The 22925-nt window shown below is 39.2% G+C and overlaps 1 long non-coding RNA gene across 4 annotated transcripts in view; it reads left to right on the top strand.

The window, feature by feature from the left end:
- Positions 1–22925, top strand: part of LOC139829021 (uncharacterized) — a 237549-nt gene that overhangs the window by 148731 nt on the left and 65893 nt on the right. For all 4 annotated transcript variants that reach the window (XR_011741183.1, XR_011741184.1, XR_011741182.1 and 1 more), the window contains exon 2: positions 17779–17901. This is a non-coding gene — a long non-coding RNA (uncharacterized lncRNA). The remainder of the gene's footprint in view (positions 1–17778; positions 17902–22925) is intronic.

Raw genomic sequence — 22925 nt, 5'->3', positions numbered from 1 at the left:
AGCTGGCAGACTTAAATAGCACTGCGTAAACCTTCCCCCTTTAGACATCCCAGAATTTAAATTTGCACATAAATCACAAGTCAGTATGAATTTAAGCACATCCAAGAATTCATTTATGCACATCACAAAACCACCCCACAAATTAGTACAGTACTTTTCACTTGGCAGCCATTCCTCCAGAGATATCCAGGACAGAAATAGCAAGGGTATTGCAGGCCAGATACACTCTGGCAAAGTTGCCCGTGGTAGAAAACTTGTTCAGCACCTGCCTGTTTTTGCTGTACCTGGCTGCCATCACCTGTATTAGACTATCACGCTCATGATGACTGAAATTGTCCACATTATTTAGGAATAACAGTGTGTTTTGTTTTATTGTTTAACCTGAGCTAAAGTTCTAAGTGTTATTTAAAGTGAGCAAGAAGACAGAGAAGCACAGCGGGTCTGAGCAGAATCAGTGTGTTCAGAAACTTCTCATTTCTCAGGACACAAATTTGGAATTGGCTGTGCCTAGGGAAGCACTCGTTCCTCTTCCCCACCATGCAAAGCTCTGTTAAGGTTGACAGATCCCCATGTGGGTGTGGACATCTTAGAGTTTAACAACTCATACTTTCCTCCATATATAAAAACTGAAATAATTGTTAATCAGTCTCTTCTGCTTGCCCAAGTTAATGTCCGATGGCAATCCTAACGACTTCCAAGTGGAACGTGTCATGTCGGGAATAAATCTGGATTGTTAATTACAAATAAAAATTAAAAGTAGGTCAGGATGATCTTAAATCCTTTCAAGGCCACCTGGCCAGTGCTGGAAGACAGATCTTTGTAACCTTGTGAAAGAAAACTTCAATCCAAATTTATTTTTGAGAGACTCTGAAGAAGGAGACTCCATTTGCAACATGAAAACACTGCGATATTCTTCCTTCATGCGAAATATCTAAAACCGTGCCAGTAATGGCTGGTAAGTTAGTGGCACTGCAGAGAATGAGGAAAAGAATCAGGTTTTATGTAGTGATTTTTTTCTTTTTGCTGAACATTAGCCTATCATTGAATATTGCCTGGATAGTTCAGGAGATGGTTGAGAATCTCCAGGCACATGCTCTCTCCAGCACACTGGTGTGTTTTACCTTCTCAAGAGCTAGAAAAGCTGGCAGGAATTCCTCTTGTTGGCATCGATGGTAATGTGTTCACTGCCAAAAGTATTAAGCTCCACCTTGTTGAAGAGCTTTAAACAAGCATAGGATAACTTAAAAATGGATAAACCTGCAACCAGTATTGATTACTGTACCAGTTAAATTCCTTTACTAACCTGTGTGTAGAATCTGATGCATCCAAGTTGCAATCCTTTAGTTCTTTGTTTAAGGCTTTGTATCTCTGAGCAATTCTACCCTTGCAAATTCGGACCAAAATGGTTTGGTATTTTTGATCTTATTTTTCACTTTGTGTACAACTTTTAAACAGTTCAATATATTTTTTAAAAAGTGAAACGCGATCCATTTCAGAGAGGAAAAAATATTTATATTTAAGCGGCCTCCTTTGAAACTTTCTTGAAACATGCACTTATTTAAAATAACTAAGGACCTGGGACAGAAATTATGTACAGAAAGAGCATAAAACGTCCTGAGAAACCCCTCTTTTTCTTCCTGTGTACATCAACCTTGTGTTGTACTCAGTCGAGAACTCTCCTATAATGAAAAAATTAGCAGTTTTAGTGTGCTATGTCTAACTTCATGTTGTTCCCTGGAAGTGAACCGCATGTTACCTCTAAAAGGCCTTGCTTTCCACAGGATCAGTTTGATCCAATTGTGTTAATCTGCGTTAGTCTGTCTGCTCTAATTAGACCAGGGTTTTAATGTCAGTCATAAGTAGAGTTAGTGGTCTTTATATTACTTGGGACTTACTACAGCAGTAGCTTGTTCCAGCAAGACTAAAAGATTTTAGCTATAATTACTTCACAAAAGGCTGTCATTTATAAAGACATATTGTCACACAGCTCAGGGAATAATCCCCCCAGCTGGGTGCTCACCAGGCTGCTCTGGTTGCCTCCTACCGTACATCCTTGGGGTGTTTTATTATTCCTGGTGCCAAGAAGTAGGGAAGATGGGTGCTTGGCTTTCTCCAGTACATTCACAGGTCACAAGGCGGTCTATCTGGTTTCATAAAAATGGGACCTTGTTGTCCAGCTGCCATAATCACCTTGGGACAGCACTGCTCTCCATCCCCAGCCTCTGCCACCTCAGGCTGGAAAAAGGTGTGTTCTGTGAGCGAGGGCTCTGAGTTTATAATTCAGCTTCCCTGAGCCGTCAGGGCTAAAAAAGCTAATTGCTTTCTGTGTTAGTTACATGAGAAGTGTAGGTTTAAAGACAAAATAATGGATGGGTGTACATATTTACTGATTTTTTTTTTAATTATTATTGTTATTATTTTTTACCACAATGCAGTGTGCCTGGGCTTGCTGTCAGGGTTACCTGCAGAACCCAGGGGTCCCTCCTCTGCCCGTGTTTTCCTTTTTGAATCATGAACTGTCTTCTAATATGCAGCTGCTTTCTCACTTGTGCCTCTGGTCCGCTCTCCCATTTTCTTCAGCAGCTGATGGGGAGATTGCCTTTATAATTTTTAGCTTGTTTTATTAAGTGAACTGCAGCAGCAAAAGGCAATGGAAACTGCTTGATGACTTCACAGGGGGTGGACTACAGCCTTGTTCTATAGGGGTACCTGGTATTTAGTAGAAATATCTTTTGAGTTATGAACTATGAAGAATTATCTTCTGCATCAATGGATTAGATGAATGACTTGTCTGCTTTATCCTCAGATGTGCATAATTGTTTGTTTTCTGTAAAAGAAGCTGTTACAATAGAAGTATTTGGGAACATTGTACTAGGTAACTGGGTTTTTGTAATATAAATGCTTTTTCAGAAGTGGTAACAATGTCTTACAGGCCTCACAATTAGCTATAGTGTGATACGATGCAGATTTTCATAGTAAGTCTTCAAAGAATCTCCATCTCTGATTCATGTAGATGGATATCTTACTGAATCATTTTTCTGGAATGTGAAATCAGATGAATAATTCTTTTTTTGTTTTCTTGTGTTTTCTTGGTTATAAAGAGAAATGAGTTCTCTTAACAGTAAATGGTTGCAAGAAACTTATTCTTGCCATGGTTTGAAAAAGTATGTGGAAAATATGCCAGTGATGAAATCACAGCCTTGCTCTAAGTCCCACAGCATACATGGGTTAAGGGGTTCACCTGTAAGACTCCAGTACAAGAAGGGTGAACACAGAAAGAGAGGTAGGGAAATAGATGAAACATGAACATCAAGACATGGTTTTTTTGAAGATATTTTGAAGATTTCTGCCTTGACTGGTTCTCCCAGTTGTGGGATAAGCTGCAATTTTTCCTCCTTTCTGATCTCTCTCATCAGACATTACGATGTCATTTCAGCTCCTGAATTGTAGTTTAGGAATTTCTTCTCGTTGGCTAGTCTACCTTCTATTTCTGTCTCAGGATGGATTGTGCAATTCTTTCCTTCCTGGTTCATGACTTAAAATATACCAAACGCACACTGTTGTGCAGGTTTTTAATTATGGGGCATCTGTGATGATGCAAATGACACAAAACCAACAAATGTGCCATGTACCTGTTTAGTGTCCTCTGATCTTGTATGTCACTACAAGATATGCCGAGAGGCTTTTTCCTGAAGTTGCAAAGATAGCATTGAGACGTTGAGTTTTCCTCACGATATCCAGATGTCTGCTTGTTCCAGAGTTCAGACATCATTTTGAGAGTTTGTCTCTCTCCAAAGTAAAAGAAGGGCTCAGCGGCTGGCTGAGTTATTTCTATACTGTTCAATAGTTCCCTTTTTTCAGTGAGTTGGACAGGTATCCGCCTTTGGCTGGCTGATGTAGTGCATTCCAAATGGGTGGTTGCCATCATGGTGATGCTTACTGTTCCTCTGCTTGGGTGAGGCCATCTGGTCACTCTGAGTGGGCAGCTGCCCTGGGTCTGGCAGCTTTTTTCCTTCTGTAAGGAAAGCTCTTGCTGTGGGGTCCTTTCTTTGTTTTCCATGTAGAAATCACATGGTTTCTTAAAATTAAGCCCGAAAGGTCTACTGTGGATATATGTCTAAACTTTGGTTTGGACAGCCTTACTTGTAACAGTGGGAAAGGCAAAGCAAGAGGATATGAGGGGTGCGAGGATGTGCAACATGGTATGTGATAACCTCTCCAAAGCTTTTCACTTTAGAGAGAAATTCAGGAAGGAGTAGAAAATGTCAAGCCTTGAGAGTCTAAGCTCTTCGACTGCTCTGGAATACTATGTGGGAAGTAAAACCAATTGGAAATAGGAGTAGGAAACTTGAGTACTGCAAATGCAGGGGATTAGATAAGAAAAAATGTTGGTAAGAAAATCTTGATACTATCAGCTCACCAGCTGTTGGTGTACCAGGCAACAGGCTGGGGAATCATTAAGGAATCATGCCAAAGTGGGTGAGCTAGGAAAAATAATGTGTATTAGTAAATGTAACTCATCAATGTGTGAGAAGCTACCTGCCTGTATAAAACCCTAGTTAAAAATTTTTATGCCCATACTGAACATGAATGTGCAGTTGCGTACTAAGAAGCTGTAATTACGGAGCTCCTTTGAGGGCTAGGAATATGAAATTATTGTTATTTTTGTAGGTTGCAAGAGTGCACTGAAGCTATGTTCAGTGCAGGAACTGAACAATGCAAAATGTGTTAAAGAGAATAAAAATACAGATAAGTAAAAATAAGTAGAAAATAGATTTCATTGCAGTTCAGCATTGCTGTGAGATTTCTAGGATCCTAAAACTTACAGCGTATATGGTGCGGTCCACAAGCTACAGGGATCTGCAGTGAGAGCAGGAATGTGCACTGAGGCTCTGACTCAACTGCACATCCAACCTAACTGGTTCAGGTAGCTTCAAATCCTGAATTAGTTGTGTCCACATGTAAACCGTGGGGAAAAAACCCAATAAATATTGTCTGTAAAAACAGAAGTTTCAGAAGTGTTGCCTGTTAAATGCAAAAGGAAAGCCTTTTACTCTATTTGGTGGTTCATGTGTCAGCGAGACTTCATATCCAACCCTGGATGCTACACAGCAAGGAAGATGCATCGCAGGTGGAAAGAGACCAGGAGTGAGCAATGAGGATGATAAAAGAAAACATGAGCTATGAAAGTGAACTGAAATAATTTGATTTGTTTAGTCTAGAGTTTAAGTAAAGAAGGCTGAGAAGATGTAGGCAAAAGGCTGCTGTTTGAGGAAGAGAATAATCTGGTTTTCATGTCCGCTGGGGACAGGACAAAAAATGATGAGCTTAAATTAGAGCAAAAGAGATTCAAAGTTAGATACGAGGGGAAACTTTGCAATTGTAAGGATAATTAGTCACTGGAATAGATTGCTTAGGGCTGCTATGGAACCACTTCAGCTTTGTAAGAACAGGCTTGACAAGCATCTGCCAGGAGTGCCACAGGCAGTGACGCCTGTGCCTGGGAGTGGGAAGGTGAACTCGGGGACTGCTTGAGCACCTCCCGTCATAGCATCTTTGATATACAGTTTGTATTTTTAATCTCACGCTGCTGCTATCTGGGACCCCATTCCCCAGAAAAATCTCAGTTAAAATGTTTGTTTGACGATTTCTTCAATCAGTCACCAGAAAAAAAAAACAAACATATACATACATACATATATATAAATATATATATATAAAATGCATGGGTTTTTGACAGGAGAAAAAAACAACAACCCTGAAACAGATTTTGCTACAGAGACCAGCTTTAGGGCTACCACAACTTTTACATCTGTTTTGCTGTGGTGTAGCAGGAAACAGCTTCTATTACACTTTATCAGCAAAAATTCAGATCCCAAAGTGACAGGGTAAGCTTAAAAGAAAAAGCAGCTGTTGATGTGACTCTAGTAGGTATGCGATGGACCACAGGAAAATAAAACTTGATGGGAAGGGAAAGCAAAGCATCTCTTCGTTCAGCTTTCAGAAAAATTTACATGGTCACAGGTTAGCGAATGGATTTATTCAGCAGTTTACTGCGTGTTACTGTCAGCTGTCTCGGTGACCCAAAGGCCAGCAGTGCGTTCCCCAGGGCTCTAATACTGGTTTGAATGTAACAGTGTGTGTCATCCGGGCTGGTGAAGCAGGGTAGTGATTCCAGCTGCATAGCTCATTTCTATTGGATAAAATAAAGTGGTGACTGTTTTGTTAGAGAACTGGGGCTACAAGAAGGGAAAAGAGAGGAAAGATTGAGGTACGGAGTACACGCTCTCTAAATTGCTGGTGCTAATATACTGACTGTTAGTTTTGTAGCACTAACTAAACTTTTTGTGTTTGCTATATTTTTGTTTTCTGAATTCAGATTAAGAATATTTAAGCCGGCTACCACTTTTTGAGAAAAGACACAATAAACTGTCTTATAGGTTGTTTTTTCTTATAACTTGGGCTAGCCATTGAATTTGAAATGGAATGTAACCAAGATTTGTTGCATTAAATAATGTAATGTCAAAGCACCCTAGGTTCTTAGGTGCCTCTTCAGGAAACACTTAAAGTGAGTAATCTTTATCTAAAAACAAAGAAAGCAGGCATTCTTGCTACAAGCAAAGCTTTTATTATCAGTGGTATCTAGAGGGATATTAGGACTGTGTTATAACATTCACTGCACTCATCTGAGTTCCTCACGTCACCTGTGGTTTAAATCTTTTATTGAATAACAATCAAGCGTTATTTTGGGACAAAAACTTACGTGAAAGGTATAGACATGAAACTGAAAAACAAACAAAGCCAAAACCCTCAAATCCTCAAAACAATAAAAACCAAAGTAAACAACCACACATAAACCAAACAAAAGCTCCCAAACAATACCCTAAAATGCAACCTCCTCCCAAAGTTATATTAATTAATATCCTACAAACCTGTACTGCAGAAATGCATAGAATACCCCAAACTCAGTGAGGTGTCTGAGTGTGTAGCTGTTAATGAGCCGAGGGAGCTGCAGAGCAAACAGGACGTGCCTCATTTCCCCTGATGAGCTTTTCTGTACAGGATCCTGGAATTTGCCTTCAGGTGAAAAGTCAGGGAATGTGCTTTCCCTGGGGAGAGCCAATTCTAATTAAGCAGCATACAGCCAAAATAATCTCTTTGTTCTGCCTTTATTGAGAAACACTTGAATACCAATTTTGTCACTGTATTAATGCTGAGAATATTGGCAGTTGCCCATTACCTGTGTGTCTCTGAGCTCCGCAGTGTTAGTGTGATGCGGGAGTGAGGAGAATCATGGTGTCCACATATTCAGCTAAGTGGAGTGAGCAGCAGCTGATCCTCATTACATTGGCTCTATTTTCAATTTAGATGAGGCACAAATAATGAAAACTTTTTAATTAAACAGTGTGTTGGTGGATTTATTTAACCCTGTGAGGTAAATGGCACACTCTAAACAGTGAAAGCTATTCTAAGGTAACACTATGGGAGTATGGAAAATCTATCCAAACAATATAGACAGACCTCAGTTTTTTGCAAGAGAAGAAATTCCTTTAAATGAGGGTTGTAGCTGCTTAACCTGAATTTTATTCAAATATTTTCCTGAACGTTTCAGGAGTTGATGTTGCACGGTGCGATGTAGAGCTGTAAGAAACCTTTGTACAATTTTATATGTTGGTAAATGGGTTTAAGGAAGTGCAAAGATGCAAAATTTGGATTTTCTATACATGTTTGTGCATTTGAATTCCAAGAACGTGCAATATTCGGTTTTTAAGTACCTTAGGGGGAAAAAAAAGGCAGGATTACTTTTGGGTGTACATCTGGGTTTGAATTTTTAGTTCCCCTTAATGCATTTTGGTTGAGCTGAGCTTTTTATGATAACGGACAGACTTAGTACCTGTAGGTGTATGTTTATTGTGTAGTGAGTCTGATCTAGTCAGAGCAAGTCTTGGGGCGAGCAGGCGAGATATTGTAGTGACTGCAACTACATACAAGCCTACCTTCTTTGAAAAAAAAACATGTGGGAGTTGGACAAAGTGCATGGAATTGGCATTAAAGTGAGATTTACTGATTCATGTGTTACCTTTTGCCCTGCCTTCAATGGTATACTTGAGGCAATGATTCACTCTACTAATGTTATTTTTGAGACCTGTTTGAAACTTGTCCTGCAGCTGGTACCTGAGAGGTTTTGCATTCCTTCAGGGTTTTGCGCATGTTTGCAGCTCAAATAAATCTCCAGATTCTAACACAAAAATTATTCAGACACATCCAATTTCAACCTTTTTTTTTTACTCAAAGTTGCCAATTTTTGCATAACCAGTACAAGATTTTCAACTGACTGACTTCCTTGAATCAAACATGAGCCTCATAGATGAGTGAAATCTTTTACCCTATGAAAAGTGTACGGATTGATACGTTATCTCTTTTTACAAGCATACTCTGATCTGTTCTGATCTGAGGCTTATATTTTACTTATGAACATTTTGTTTAGACACTATGAGGTACCAATTAGATGTGATTATGTATCAGTGTGATCAGGAGACTGAAACAGCATTTTCAGAAACATCTAGTAGTATTTGGTTGTTCAGCTTTTGAGATATATAAAAAGGTTGTGATTTCAGAGCTAATCAACATCAGTTTTGAAAATGGGATGTCTGTGGAACCTCAGATGTGCATCATTGGTATTAAATGTTCGCTATTAAGAAATAACACATTGTTGTATTCAAATGTGAAAATAGGGAGACTGCTTTCTATTGTAATTACTCAATAAATCATGTTCTTGATCTTAAGGAATTCTCCTGGAGAAATCATCCTGTAATCACAACTGATGAGGCATGTTGGATGAGGGCGTATTTGTCTTTAGTAATTAAGTAGTGGCCGTAAGATAGCACCTAAAACTTCAGGTCATTATCTTGAAATGTAACATATGTCAACCCTCTGCCAGGCCTGCAGTCTTCTAGTTCAGGATCCTTGTCATTATTTTATCTAGCAATCCAGACAGCTTTGTTGCACGGGTTGTAGTAGGATATGATGCAAAACGAGCAGTAGTTGTGCTCTCAAACAACTGTGCATGTCTTATACATTCTTAAAAATGTTCCCAGAAATGACATACCATTTGCAGCTGAGGCAGAGCAGGACGTTAATTTGGTGAACATTCCTCCTCTTGGCTTGAGTAAGGTGACTTCTTGCCACGTATTGGCTTCAGGCTTTGTGTTCTGTTATTTTTTTCTCTTGTCAGACGTATAGTAATGCTAATGAAGAACTGAAAAGCCACTTAGAATAATGTTAGCTAATGTGATGTTGGCAGAGTGAGAAATCACAGCTGTTCTGCTGGCAAAGACCATTATTCTTGTTTCCTTTTACTTCCTATTAAGTCTCACTTGGAGAAACAAACTGAGGTATCACTGCAGGGATCAAACAAACACGCTTATGAAAGAGATGTGAGGGGTCTGGGTCAGGTATATGTCACCTACACATACTCGTGGAGAGCTTCACAGCTGGTTTTGTAACATTTGTTTCTTTACCAATGTATGTCCCTTTTAAGCATAGCAAGCAATTCCTAATCTATCTTTTTTTTCCATATCCGGAATACTGTATTATATCGGTGTGAACATTTGAGGCTGATTTTTGTTTGTTTGTTTAGTCTCATTTTTCTGATGCATAGATGTTGCTGTAAGTGCAGTTATGAGAGAGAGTTAATTAAGCTTCATGGTGGATTGCTTTATTGATTCTACACACTATTCAATCTGCAAAACTGGAAACACTTATAAGCATGATGTAATACCCTAGGGATGATTGGTAAACATTTTGAAAGGATATATTTTAACCTGTAAAATGTTATTTTGTGTGTTGTGTGATGAGAGTGAGCGTTGGTAAATATAAGGTCCTGGCCTGAATTTATCCAAGGTATAACGACTAATGCGGATTTAGCGCAAATCGAATGAAACTAAACTCCCGGGAATCTTGAATGTTGTCACTTATTGAAATGACTATATTGCTGTAGCTGGTGCTCAAGACTGACGTTAGTGCATCCAAAGAGATCAACTTCTCATGCCACAAGTGTCTGGGTTTAGCTTCAGTTCTCCCTCGTGCAGTGAAAGTAGGTCAGTTTGTTTAGATGGTGCAGAAACAACAACAGCAAAACCCCTTAAATATATATATTTAGATAATATCACTCATTTAAGATTGTATTCACTGCTGCTAATTAAATTGTACGTCTAACAAGCAAAGAGGTACTTTTTGGCACCGTACTAAACCACAACAATTATTAATGTAATTAAATTTGGTTAACTCTGTCGATTAGCAGAATGGTGCATTCAGTACAACCTAAGCATGTAGCCTAAGCTGTGGTGTGCAATGGTGTATAACATCAGAAAAAAACATCACTTTTTCCCTTGAGCAAAACAGCAGTAAGAGAGGATACCTCAAAGGTAGTTAGAACAGAAATTGCTGATTGATAACAGAGGAAACTTAATACTCTTATTCTTAGTATGTTTGTGGTAAAGCCAAGCTCGTAGAAACAGTTAATTATAGTTTTAATAAAAATATTTAGATGACAGCTGTAAGCCTTCATCATTTCTACACATATGCTACAGAAGTCTTTTGTTGTTCCAGTATGTGTAAAGGGAGAAGTTGAGATGAACAAGTAAGAACAGATCTGACATCCTTGAAGTTACTATCAGCAAAAGCACTGGAAAGACAAGACATGCTGTTCAGTTTCAGTTCCCTCGCCAAATTTAACTGAACATGGTGTGAATCGTTGGTGAATTGTGCCTCAGTCAGTATTTCTCTACAGACTGCACATGCCTCATACCATGTGTGGGTAGGTAGGAGCTGAGACACACTGAAGAGAAGGGAATAAGGAACAAACAAAACCCACACTTAGTCAAGTTTTGAAATCCGTTTAAGTTGTGCTACTCTGGTTAGTAGTTGTGTAAGAACAGTTAGACTTTTTCTTCATTATCCAAAGGTGATGGATTGATGAGGATTTTCCATTCCCAGCATTGAAGTCCCTAATAACCTCCTGCCACATGTGGCCAGCACATTGCAACAGTCCCTACTGAATCAGCTAGCTGAAGTGAATTAAATATTGTTAGCTTCCCAGAGGCATTTTATTGATCCTGGAATCAGACTTCATTTTTACCACTCTCAGGTAACTTCTTAGTTGCTGCATGTTGGTGCTTGCTGTGCTACCAATGTGGTCAGATTCAGCTGGAAACAGCTGGTGAGGATTACCTTCCTCGGGACTGTCACGCTGGCTTTTACAACTGATTTTTGGCAGGGCGAAGGATTGAGCTACATTCTGCAGCCGAGGAAGATGCTGACATGGCTAATTCCCATCCTTTTGTGGCTTTGGAAACTCGCTGCCAAATGGCTGCAGTTCTGAAGAGCTGCACTGTATACAGAGGAAATAGCTCTCTTCAAGCCTTTGGGTTGCTGGGGGTTTTAAAGAGGTTTTCCAGGGATCCTAGGCTTTTACTGAGCAGTGTTTGAAGACAGGCTCTGTTTTGGACTTATGTTTTAATGTATGTATTTTCATTAGATGTTTTAGCAACATATGTTCCTTTGGGGAAATAAACCTGTCCCTTAACAGTATTTTACTTTTTCCATTTTTTTTCTTCGGTTCATGTGCTTGTAATTAAAACCTATTCTGCCCCACCAAAAAATGTTTGGCAGTGCTCTTTTAGTATGTCCTTTATTAACAGTGAAGTAATAATACACTCTCAACAATTTCAAGCAAGTTGAAGAGCAGGACAATGCCATCCACATGTGCTATAGAATGAAAAATCCTGAAGCAGGAGTTGGGGAATTTCCTATGGAAGCGATGGAGTTATTCTAAACACACCCCTTCATGTCGTGTTGTCATGTATTCTCCACACAGACTGAGATGTGATCTTTATACACACTCAGTTGCTGATTTATTCATAATACTTGGAGTCATTTGACATTGTCTTCATATATAATGTAGTTTTCTGATATTTTGCTGAAAAAAAAATGCATTTAAAAAAAATTAACCGTTACTATGTTTAGCTTTGTTCATTTGTTTCTTTCCCCAAAATTCATTTTGTCTAAATAAATGTAAGGGAAGGTCTTGGTAGCCCTGTTTACTTTGACAACAAGTTCAACAGCGTTATATAACAGATATATTTGTGACAGTGAATTTGAAATATATAGTTGAAAATATTCCCAATAGAGATGAAGGTTCTGTTTATCCTCTGGGGAAGCCCATAACATACCATGTACCTGAGAGCCCAGCCAGAACAGGTGGGAATTTGAATGTTCAATACTGCAATGTACTGTGTGGAAGGATTATTTACAAAATTGTTCACGAGTAATATTTAATCATGCCTTTCAGGAAAGGATTCAATATGCCTGAAAAGGCAGACAAATAGCAATGCAGGTTTTTCTTAGGCTGTAGCTTATTTTTTGTCTGGCTAGCCTTGTAGGCAAAGCAGTACAAAAGATGTCTATGTATTAATGTATGGAAAACAAATGCTTGTGAGGGAAGCTTTAAATGTGCAAGGCTGTTTTGTGTGACAGGATAAGAAAGAAAACAAGCAATAGACAAGGTGTGTCATGATCTGCTGTAGCAGATACAAGCTCTCAGTTGACCATTATCCAGTATCACGCCAGGAAACAAGCTATAACTCATTTATTTTCAAGTGTTTGGTAAGACTTTCCCTGAATTAGCCTAATGAGAGGATATTGCACTCTGAGAAGTGTTTCTTTGGTAATTGATGCCCCTGTGAAATGAAGTCTGTTCTCTTATTCCACAGCTGCACCAGAATCCTCTGGTTTGGAAACTCCTGTTATCCTGTCCTGATGAAACACGTAACTTCAGCCTTGCCAAGGCAATGGGTGAATGAGGTGGGAGCTGAGTCCAGGAAAAAAGGGATCTGGAGACTTTTCCCTAAGCTATCACTTACCTACTAGACTCATTTTTATCTCTTGTGTCAAGTACTCAAAGGTACCTGATTTGATTCAGAATAAAAATGGGACTTTAAAATTAGACAAACGCTCGGGCCCTAATTGCCAAGCTTGCAGTGAATTCAGTGCACCAAAAGTGAGATCCAGGGAGCTGCTGAGAGAGAAGGTGATGTCCAGAGCAGGATACCAGCCCCATGAGTTCATCGTAACCGTGGTGGCCGGTGTGTCTGTGTGTGCACATGTGAGTGATTCACGCCGGAGGCTGCTGGGTGATGCGCTGCAGTGAGGGCAGAGGAAGGAAGAGAAGAGGGAGAGGGAATGTGGATGAAACAGCAAACCACAGAAAACATCTCTTTGATCTGTGGGGGTAAGAAAAGAGCACTTAACAGTGAAAGGATGGGAGCGGGGGAAAACTGTCCAGCTGAACTATTTGTAAGCTAAACTGTAGGACCCCAAAGAAGCAAGCATACTGCTCATGGTTACATAGTATCATAACCACACTTCAGAAGTATTGAACAAACACATAATAACTAATTGCACATTTTTCCTATTAACTTCCAAACCACCATCATGGATAATGTTACACTCTTCCTCTTATTTCATTAGTTACCCAATGCATTGGATTTAGATAAATTCTGAAAATCACAGTTGCACAGCTAGAGTTGATTGTTTTCATAACCTTGGGTAACTTGCATCATGATGTATCATAACCTGTTTTTTCCAAAGAAGCTTTGATTTTCTTTAAGCATTTGAGCCATTTTTCAGAAAATGTCCCTCACTCATCTCTTTCAATTCTTTGTGGTTACAGAGTGTGTGAGCTGTGCCACGTTTAACAGCACATATGGTGTGTTGAGACTGACATAATTCCAGGGCGGTGCCACCATGTGATATGTAAAAAGGGAATTAGGGATGAGTACATTGTTTGTTGCCCAAGAAAAGGAATCTGAATTCCTTCCTAATGTTCACTGACTGAGAGCTCAAAACCATGAGATAGAGCAGTGGATCTTACATTGAAGAATGGTCTTACCCAGGGCTATGCAGAATGTGTCCTCTGGAGACACCAGCAATTCCAGAAAAGCTCCATCTCTCAATGTTGTGTTTCTTCATGCTTTCCTCCCTTTCCCACCTCTGTCATTTCTCCACTTTTGAAAATGTTCTTTCTGGCAGCCATATGAAGAGAATAACATTTATTTTGATCACTGGGCTTTGATCTGAAATTGGGATGCAGACGGAAGTGCGGTGGGCTGGAGTCAACCCTGGGACCGCTATGGAACAGGCTGATAGGGAACTTTTCCCTCTCGACCACTCCGCAGGAGCTGGCACAATATCACACTGCTTTGAAATCCAACAATTTGAAGTTGTCCAACCTGATGCTGTGGATGTTAGCTGAGTGGCAGCAGGGGAGGTGATGGGAGTTGAAAGCCTTTGTCTGAGATCCTGCTTAGTGCCTCTCTTGCTGTTATTTGACTGGCAGCGCTAGACTCTCTGGCTTTAGAAGTGATTAGCACATCCTTGTCTTTCTAGAGAGAAAAACCAGCAGTCACTCTAGACTAGCTTTTCAGTTATTTTTTTTTTAATTCACTCAAGAAAAGGTTAAATTGTTATACTAATGTTACAAACAGAATCCATACGACTGATTTCATTCTTCTGCTGTTTTCTGTATATTGTATTGCTGCAAAGGAGAGAACACTTGCCCTTGCAGCAGTGTCAGGCATCAAATCCTTCACAGTTCTATGCAAAATGTTGCCTTGTGACATTTCAGTGCAACACAGTGCAGCTCTTTGCCATTAAACTATAAGGTTTTATTCAATGTTCTTATCTAAATGTGCTTCCCTCTTTCTGAAAATTAAGTGTATTAAGTCCAAATGGGAGTATGTACAGACTGAAGACTGTAATGCTTCTTCATATTTTCTCAGATGGATTTTTCTGTTATTTCTCCTTTAAGCGCAGGGAACAGCTGATATTCACCAGCTTTTTGCCTTTGAAGGAGTGTAGAATTGAGAGGATGGAGTTTTTTTTCTTTAAGATAGAAATCAAATCAAATCACTTATTATAACAATTTTTCTTTTCGTTACTTGCATCCACAAAGTGTACAAGGATACATTGTCCTAATGTAATGACCTGACTACAAGGATGTTAGAGCTCTTCAAAGTTCTGTATCATGCCAAGCAATCTTGTTGCATCTATCACTTGGTTCTGGCCTGTCCCTTTGCCCCACAGCTGAAATTCTCCCCAACCTAACACCGAGGGATGCATAAGAATATGCTTTGTCCCCTGCCACAGCCATCCTGCAGCAAAGTTTCAGACCTTTCCTTATCTCAAAGGACAGTCCCAGCTTCCTTTGAACCCACACCTTTCTTACAGCAACAAAGAAACCGATGGCTTTAGGAAAGCTTTGGCATTTCCTTTTTATTGACTTCTTTGTTAGGATTTTTGTTGGCATTGTGCCAAGAAGGTCTGTCTTTTTACAACCCGAGATAAACTTGTTACTCAGACTGGTTTTGGCATAAAAGTGGATTTGCATAAATGCGATTTGTTTTTCTGACTCTAGGAGGTCTGATGACTTAAAATGGAAACTTTTTTGGTTCTGCTGGTGCCCATTCCTGACTGTAAAAATGTATAAGTGAGGAGATAACGAAAAAAAAAATAGGAGCAAAAAGTAAAAAAAAGATATTTGAAAAAGCTGTTATTAAACTCTGTAGCTTCTAGTTTCTCTTCTATGGCTTTTTCAAAAAAATTATTATTAGAAAAACAACTGTCACACCAAGGAAAAGAATTAGGGCTATTTCAAGCATATTATTTCACTGTTTCTCGCCAGTGGGAGACTCAAGGAGGGGACTGGGGGTTTACAGTGGCTAGACAGACCATTAAATTGGTATTAAACACTTTTCCATATGAAGGAAGTCCCCTTCTGCCAAAAATCCAGGAGCAGGGGGATCGGTTTCCATGCAAGCACTGCTGGGATGGGGCTAGATAAACTTTGAAAAATGAAGGGGTCGCTGGGGTCAGGGTGCAGGCCTCAGAGCCCGTCTGGCTGGCTTCCTTATAGACTCTTGGAGAGCTGGCACACCAAAGCAGCATGACGTCCTGCATAAACATTTGATCCTCCTGACCGTTCTTTTCCACTGTATTAACTTTCTGAACAGAAAAGAAAGTAAATAAAAATTACCAAAGCTGTTTTATATCAATTTTCACCATGCAGAGCCACGGAAAGATTCCTGTGTTGTGTCCAGAACAAAAGGGAGGGCAGAAGTAGGAAGAGCAGGTTGCCAAACTGCTTGTATAGATTCACAAACTACTCTCGTTCCTAAAATAGCAGCATAACATGAAAGCGGGCTCCTCCAAAACTATTATAAAATACATGGTTATTGGTTTTTCAGCTGGTTAATCAAATGGAAAAGATAAATAATATAAACCCTACAAATCTGAAAAGACGGAAAAGAATGTTAAGGGATTGCTTTAAAACCCCAAGTTGAAGAAATGTTAGAGGGTTGGCCAAATCCCCAAGGCATAGAGAACATGAATGGAGTGACAGTGTCAGGATTGGAGGCCAAGAGAGACAGATCCTGGGTTAAGCAGGGACCTGGTACCCCATGGTGAAGGGCACCACTGGACTTTCATGTTGCTTTTCTGTGTCATTGGCTTTGGGGCCACAAGTCAGTCCCATGGCAGCCAGTGCAGTTCTAGGCCTGCTTACACTGCATGTTGTCCTCTTGCCCCTGGAAACCATTGTATCTCTTGAGACCGCAAGTGCAGTCATGCTTTCTGTCTGGAAAAAGAGACAACTAAGGGTAGCAATGTCCTGGCTAAACTGAGTAAGGTGGACCTGAAGCCATGGTTGGCTGGATATGTTTCACTTTCCCGAAAACCAGGGCCAAGGAGAATGAAGGATTTGGCCCATAACTTTTATTGTTGAGAACATCTCTACTGATCTCATTTCAACAAAAACAAACAAACCAAACCAAACAAAAAGCAACAAACAGGAAAATCTTTGCTGTGCTGTCATAAACTTCCCTGTTTGTATGCTGGAGTTCTGTTTGGTTACATTTTGACATAGGGTCTGGATTCTGGAAATGATCAAATGATGTTCTTCTTCTGAGCCTGACCATAAGAAAGCTCATCAATGTTCCTGTGCGCAGCTCGGTGCAACCTTAGACTGCACTCTGCATGGGAATCCACCAGTGCAGAGTTTTGTGTCTGGAGGTAGCTCTGTTAATTTCCTGGGGATTTTGTGTGGTATTTCTGCACCAGCAGATGGTATTGTAGTAGTAGGGCTTTACTTGGGAGAATTTGGAGTCATTAAATAGGCAGTGAAGTAGCTCAGAAGTCTGCGTTGTCAATACAGGATCATGATGGTTTGTTTAATCTGCTGGTTCATTGTATTAAAAAAAAAAAATAAATAGTTGTTTTATCTTTTAAATCTGGATTTTATTTATTTTATTTTTTTTTTATAAGCAACTTCATTTGAGAAGCTGTTTTGCTGTTTCTGTAAAACAGTAGTGCCAGACTTCTTGCCTACAGCTATACAACCTTCTCTGGAAGTCCTCAAGGAGTAGATACTGCAACCCTACATTTATAATGTGACCAAAAAGATGTTCTGTTCCCAAGACTGCACGACAGTTTGATCATAACATGCGTATGCACACAGATGTAATGGTACAGGACTGACAGCCTGCTATGGATTTGTAACTTTCATATGATCAAAATGTACTTTGGAGATGACAGACTCATGTTTGGAAGCATACGCATTCCTGCTATAAGGCTGGGAGAAAATTCATTATATATTGAGGATGTCTGGGCTGTATTACATAAAACATCCAAATCTGGTTGTCTGAATGAAAAGGTATGTTCCAGGTGACATCCCATTCTGCGATGTGAGCCCTGACTAGACAGTAATGAAAGGAGCAATTCTAATGACACAGAGGACCAGTGAATGTAGCACACATGGAGAAAACAGGATCAAATGGCATGACAAAGGTAAGCAAAAAAAAATTCATATGTTGTACTAAAAGCTGAAAATAACTCAGGGTGATGTTAAAATCTACAGCATGAGAGTGGGGGGAGTAGAGCTTAAAGAGCAGTGGAGACCACAGAAATGACCATAGTCCGCTTTTATCTGAACCACTTACAGGAAGGTGATGAGTCACCTTTTGCAGAGCTCTTTGATTTATTAGTGAGGTGAGTTTCCTGCTATGGAAATCAGAGCCAGCAGAACTGCCGAAGGGGGAGGAAGAGTGTGCACAGACGTCTTTGTAAGCTCTGCAAGAAGGAGGAGGAGGCGGCAGCCAACCCATTTGGCTGGGGAGAGGAACAGAAGTCAGAGCTAGAGACACAGAAGTCAGGGCACAAGAGCTGTGTTAGTCCTCAGAATGTGAAAAATAAAATAACATTGTCAGAATTTCAGATACAGAGTGAAAACAGGTAAATGAAGCATTCGGGATTTAACCTATTTTTTATGGATTTCTGAGTGCAGAAAATTTCTTTCTTGAATCTATGTTGCCCTAGTAGGTCACTGAAAGGTCAGCTGTCCAATAAGCTACAGAGCTAAGTTAATTTGTTCCATATTGGACCTGAAGTTTACAATCAGGTGAAACAGAATTTTATGGAGACTCCTTTCCTCAGATTTTAGCTCAGATTTTCAGGTCATGTCATTTATGTGCATTTTCTGGACCTGACAAGCAGTCCTGCCGGGGAGCTTGAAAACCTAGAAGAAAGATATTGAGACGTAGTATATTCTTGGCTTTATGTGGTTTTATTTTTAACGTAGGTGTGGGCTTTGTTTGTTCGGCTTTTTTTTTAATATATAATTAATATCTTCCCGCTTGAAAATGTTCTCAGAAGTTGTAACTGACAGTGAAGCCCATCAAAAGGTTAAAACGCTTCTAACAAAAATGCAGCCTGGTGAGCTACATGCATAGATCTGCCTGGGAATTGTTTGCTCTTGTGGAGGAAAGGACAGGTCAGTCAGAGGCAGCAGTGCCTTAGCTGAAGTGCTTGAGGCTTTGAACTGAATTATTTCTATACATATAGAGTGTGGTTATTGCTACAGATACAGACTCTATTGGGCACTAACAGTAGAACAGGATAAAGCTCTGTGTAAAATAGTCTTGAATAATTACACAGCTGTAAAGAAGATTGAATGTTGTCCATGTTCACTCATCTGCATTGCCAAGCATCCTTTCTAACTCTAGAAATTCACAACATCTAAAGCTGCTGTTCACAGAAAACCAACAGAAAACCAGCTTGTAAATGTTTTTTCAGGCTTGACAGATTCAAACTGGCACCATATGTTCAAATACCTCAGTTTCCATGAAGTTGGTTTCCATTCTGAGCTTTGCGGATCAGGCCAGCCAAGTTATTGGCCAGGCTTTATTCATCCTTCCTGCCTTAAGTAAAACGTTTATCATCATCGTGTAAATATTTGTTACATGGGTTCATTTCAAGGGTGTGTTTTCCAATTTCCTCATCTTCTTCAATAACTCCTCAATTTCTTGCAAGCCTTAATTTGAAACTGTTTATTATTTCAACTTCTAAATGTGGTTATTTGGCATTGAGTAAATAACCTTAGCAATACACTTGCTGACATTCCTCCATAACAACTTTTTGCCCCTATTTTATCACTTATGGAATTGCTTTCTAATGATTTTCATAGGTGTTTTTTTTTTTTTAAAACAGCTTTCTTATATAATAGATAATAACATTTGTTATAAAATGAAAGTAAAACCAATTAAATCTGCCTTATGGTACTTACAAAAGATTGATGTGTGCAAAATCTAATAGCTTATTTGGGATTTTAATCTAAAAGTGCCCTGCAATAACATCCTCTTGTGTTCTGGGAACTAACTGTAATAGAGAAGCCACTGCCTGCAGAGATGCTGAACTAAATTAAAGTATTGTGTGCTGGTGTTCCAGCATCTGCCTCGTATGTTAATCTCTGGAAGAAGCTTGAAAATACCCCAAAGTAGCAGCCATTTCTTTGTTTAAGTTTGAAAGCTTTTTGTACCCATTCTCATTAATGCTGTAGTGCAGAAGATTCACCGCTCAGTAAATGAGTTGAACAGAAGCTTCTGCAAAGCAAGAACAGATTGCAGTTTTCCCATTTCTGTCTCCATTTTAGTTTTGTTGTTTGTAAAGGGTTTGAATTTGAGCTCTAGGGACCCAGGTTTTACTATGCTTGCTTCAACGTATGTGTTCCCTGCTAGAAAGAAGCAAATAGTTGCACCTAAATGAATACTGCAAAAAATTAAATATCATGCTGTCTGAATGACGGAGGATTTCTTGCCCCACCTTAGCCTTTCTCTTGAGTTATATTTGCATATATGAAACTTTCAAGTGTATAGTTTTTCTGAAAGACAGGTTCTGGAAATGCTTCTATCTTCATTGTTAAATCTCGCATTTTTCTTTTCCTTTTATAATGTTTTCATTCATCCAGCTCTGGATGAGAAACAATGCCATGTGATTTACAATTGTATATGACACGAATAGTTGAAGCTGTAAGAGCACCACGTAGTAAACAAACAGACTGTAGGCAGGAATCTATTTGCATACAGGGTTTTTATGCATGAATAATCCATGAGTTTATAAAAATCGGTCTGTTTATAGATAATTTAGGAATAGAGGAATGCTTTAATTCATGAGATAACTTATGCAGCTTAAAAAACAATTCCATGAAATACAAGAAAAAGACAGTTGTGACGTACAGATTTGCCAAATTTAGCCATTCCTGTTTCAGAAAATAATGTATGTGTTCATTAGGACGAGATCTGCAAAGCGAGTCTGTATCTCCACGTGCACTCCCCTGACTGCTGATCTGTGCGGTGGTACCTAAGCCATAGGTGAACATCTTTGAACATCCTCCCCCAGCTGCAGCTCTGTTGGTTGAAAACATCATTGCTTTCATCTGCTTGCCTCTTTCCCTTGCCTAGACCTTATTCTCCTTTTAGAGGGGGATAAGATGAATAAGATAAGTATTGTCATGCCAAGTAAATCATCAGCAAGAGGAGAAATGGTGGGATGTGCATCCTGGCACACAGTACAGGCCTGCTTGGAGATGGCCTTGGGGTGTCTGGTCAACCAGGGCAGAGCATAACATGACCTTCTGTTGCTCAAGAGACACCAACATCTGTGTCAGTCTAGTCTGAAAGAATACAGGTGTTTAAAAAAATACTATGATGTTTCTGAGCCCTGTTTGGTTTAAAAATGAACTTTGTCGCTAGGAAAATCATTTCCTTCTCCAAACACCCCTTCCCAAAAAGCCAACTCCCTTCCTATCTAAGTTCTTTTCTGCTTCTGACGCAGGTTTCTTTAATGCTACGTACAAAGCTCTGTCTTTCACCTTAGGTCTCGTATACTTAGAAACAATACTTGCAAAGAAGGAGCCTTATTAGGATAAATTAATATCTTAGAGTACTTGCAATAAGAAATGGCCTTTACTAATTTTAAGTAGGAGGAATAGTAAAAAACAGTTTTAAAATGTTTGCAGCGGAAACAATTTGAAATGGGAAATCAGAAAAGGACTGTGAAGACAAAATAATGAAGGGATTAGGAGTGTGGTAGTGTTTCAAACTGAGGTTCCTTATATGTATTTAATTAAGAACCAATAAAGTAGGATTTAAATCTACATAAACTAGACACAGTAGAAACTTGTTAATTTGCACTCTAATAACTTGCAGATTTTAGAATTCATGAAAAGAAGAAAAAAATTAGAAGCTTCCTTATGCCTCCCAGCAATGGTTTAAACCAGAGGCAATAGTGAAATAGCCTATTATTAACGCTCAGTTTCTTTGGCAAGTATACTGGAAAGCAGTGGTTAATGCATATGACTGTTATAAGGGATTAACTACTGGATCATAGTTATTAATGCACCATAAAATGTAGTTCATTTTATCTTTGTGTTCCTACTTCTTCACAGAGCACCCAGTGAAACTGCTTCAGATTTTCACTGATTTGGAGTCGGTCATAAAAAAGCATTTGTGCCAGGTGACAAACGCGTTGAATTGCAATAACTCTCAGGTATTAAAATCGCAAATCGCCACCATGGACAGGCCGAAGACCCGATCACAGAAGCTTCTGGAAGTGTGCCTGGGAATGCCTGGGGGCTGCTTGAGTTTTCTGTTTTAGGAGGTTTTACTCACCTGGAGTGGGTGGTGGGAAATCAATCCGATCGCTGCTGCGGTTCTCTGTGTCTGCAGGACAGTTCACAGCATTCACACATCTGCACAGGTGAATGAAACAAGAACGACCTGGTTTAGGTTGCTATTCATTTTTCTAAGGTGAATTCTGATAGGTCAGGTCCTGCCATTTATTTATTATAGTTAATCAATACAGGTCTGATTTTGTTGCCAATGCTGATGCGTGTGATCTATCCAGATCACATTGCTCAGTGATGTGGTTTTAGTGTCTCTTTCTTCAGGCTTATTTATGTTGGGGGTAAACTGATTTTGATATTACTCTGTGATCCTATAGTTCATATTAAATCAATACACAGTTTTGATTTTTTCAGCCACTTTTAACCTGTTATTCTCACATTATATGCACTATTTTCAGCTTTCCTAAGTGACAGAGTTCATACAGTCTAAAAATTATATTAGGAAAGCCCAGAGAAATTTCAAACATACTACATACATTTAATTCATTGATGTTATCATTAGATTACAATGTTAAATATATTTTTGTTTCTAAACTGATGTTAGTTGTATTATGAATCAGTGTTCATTTTTTTGTTAACATCAGAGTATTTTAGAATATTTTCCTTCGAATACCAGTTGTGTGAATTGACCTTGATGCACTGCACCGGCTCCACATTAAATCAAACAAAACAAATACATTTGCAATGTGACTATATGTCAGATAAAGATTTTCTAGTCTGCTTTAATCCTGACTCCAGTTACTTGGAAACTGTCTATCCAGTTGTATGTAAAAACTTGGAGAGACGGTACATTAAGCCAAATTTTGTTATCTGCCAGGTAATTACAGCCCTTGTTATCTTCAGAAGGGAGTTA

The sequence above is a fragment of the Patagioenas fasciata genome, chromosome 12, assembly GCF_037038585.1.
Source record: "Patagioenas fasciata isolate bPatFas1 chromosome 12, bPatFas1.hap1, whole genome shotgun sequence".
Taxonomy (NCBI): domain Eukaryota; kingdom Metazoa; phylum Chordata; class Aves; order Columbiformes; family Columbidae; genus Patagioenas; species Patagioenas fasciata.
Note: the sequence above shows the minus strand (reverse complement) of the source record. Positions and strands in the feature narration are given on the sequence as shown.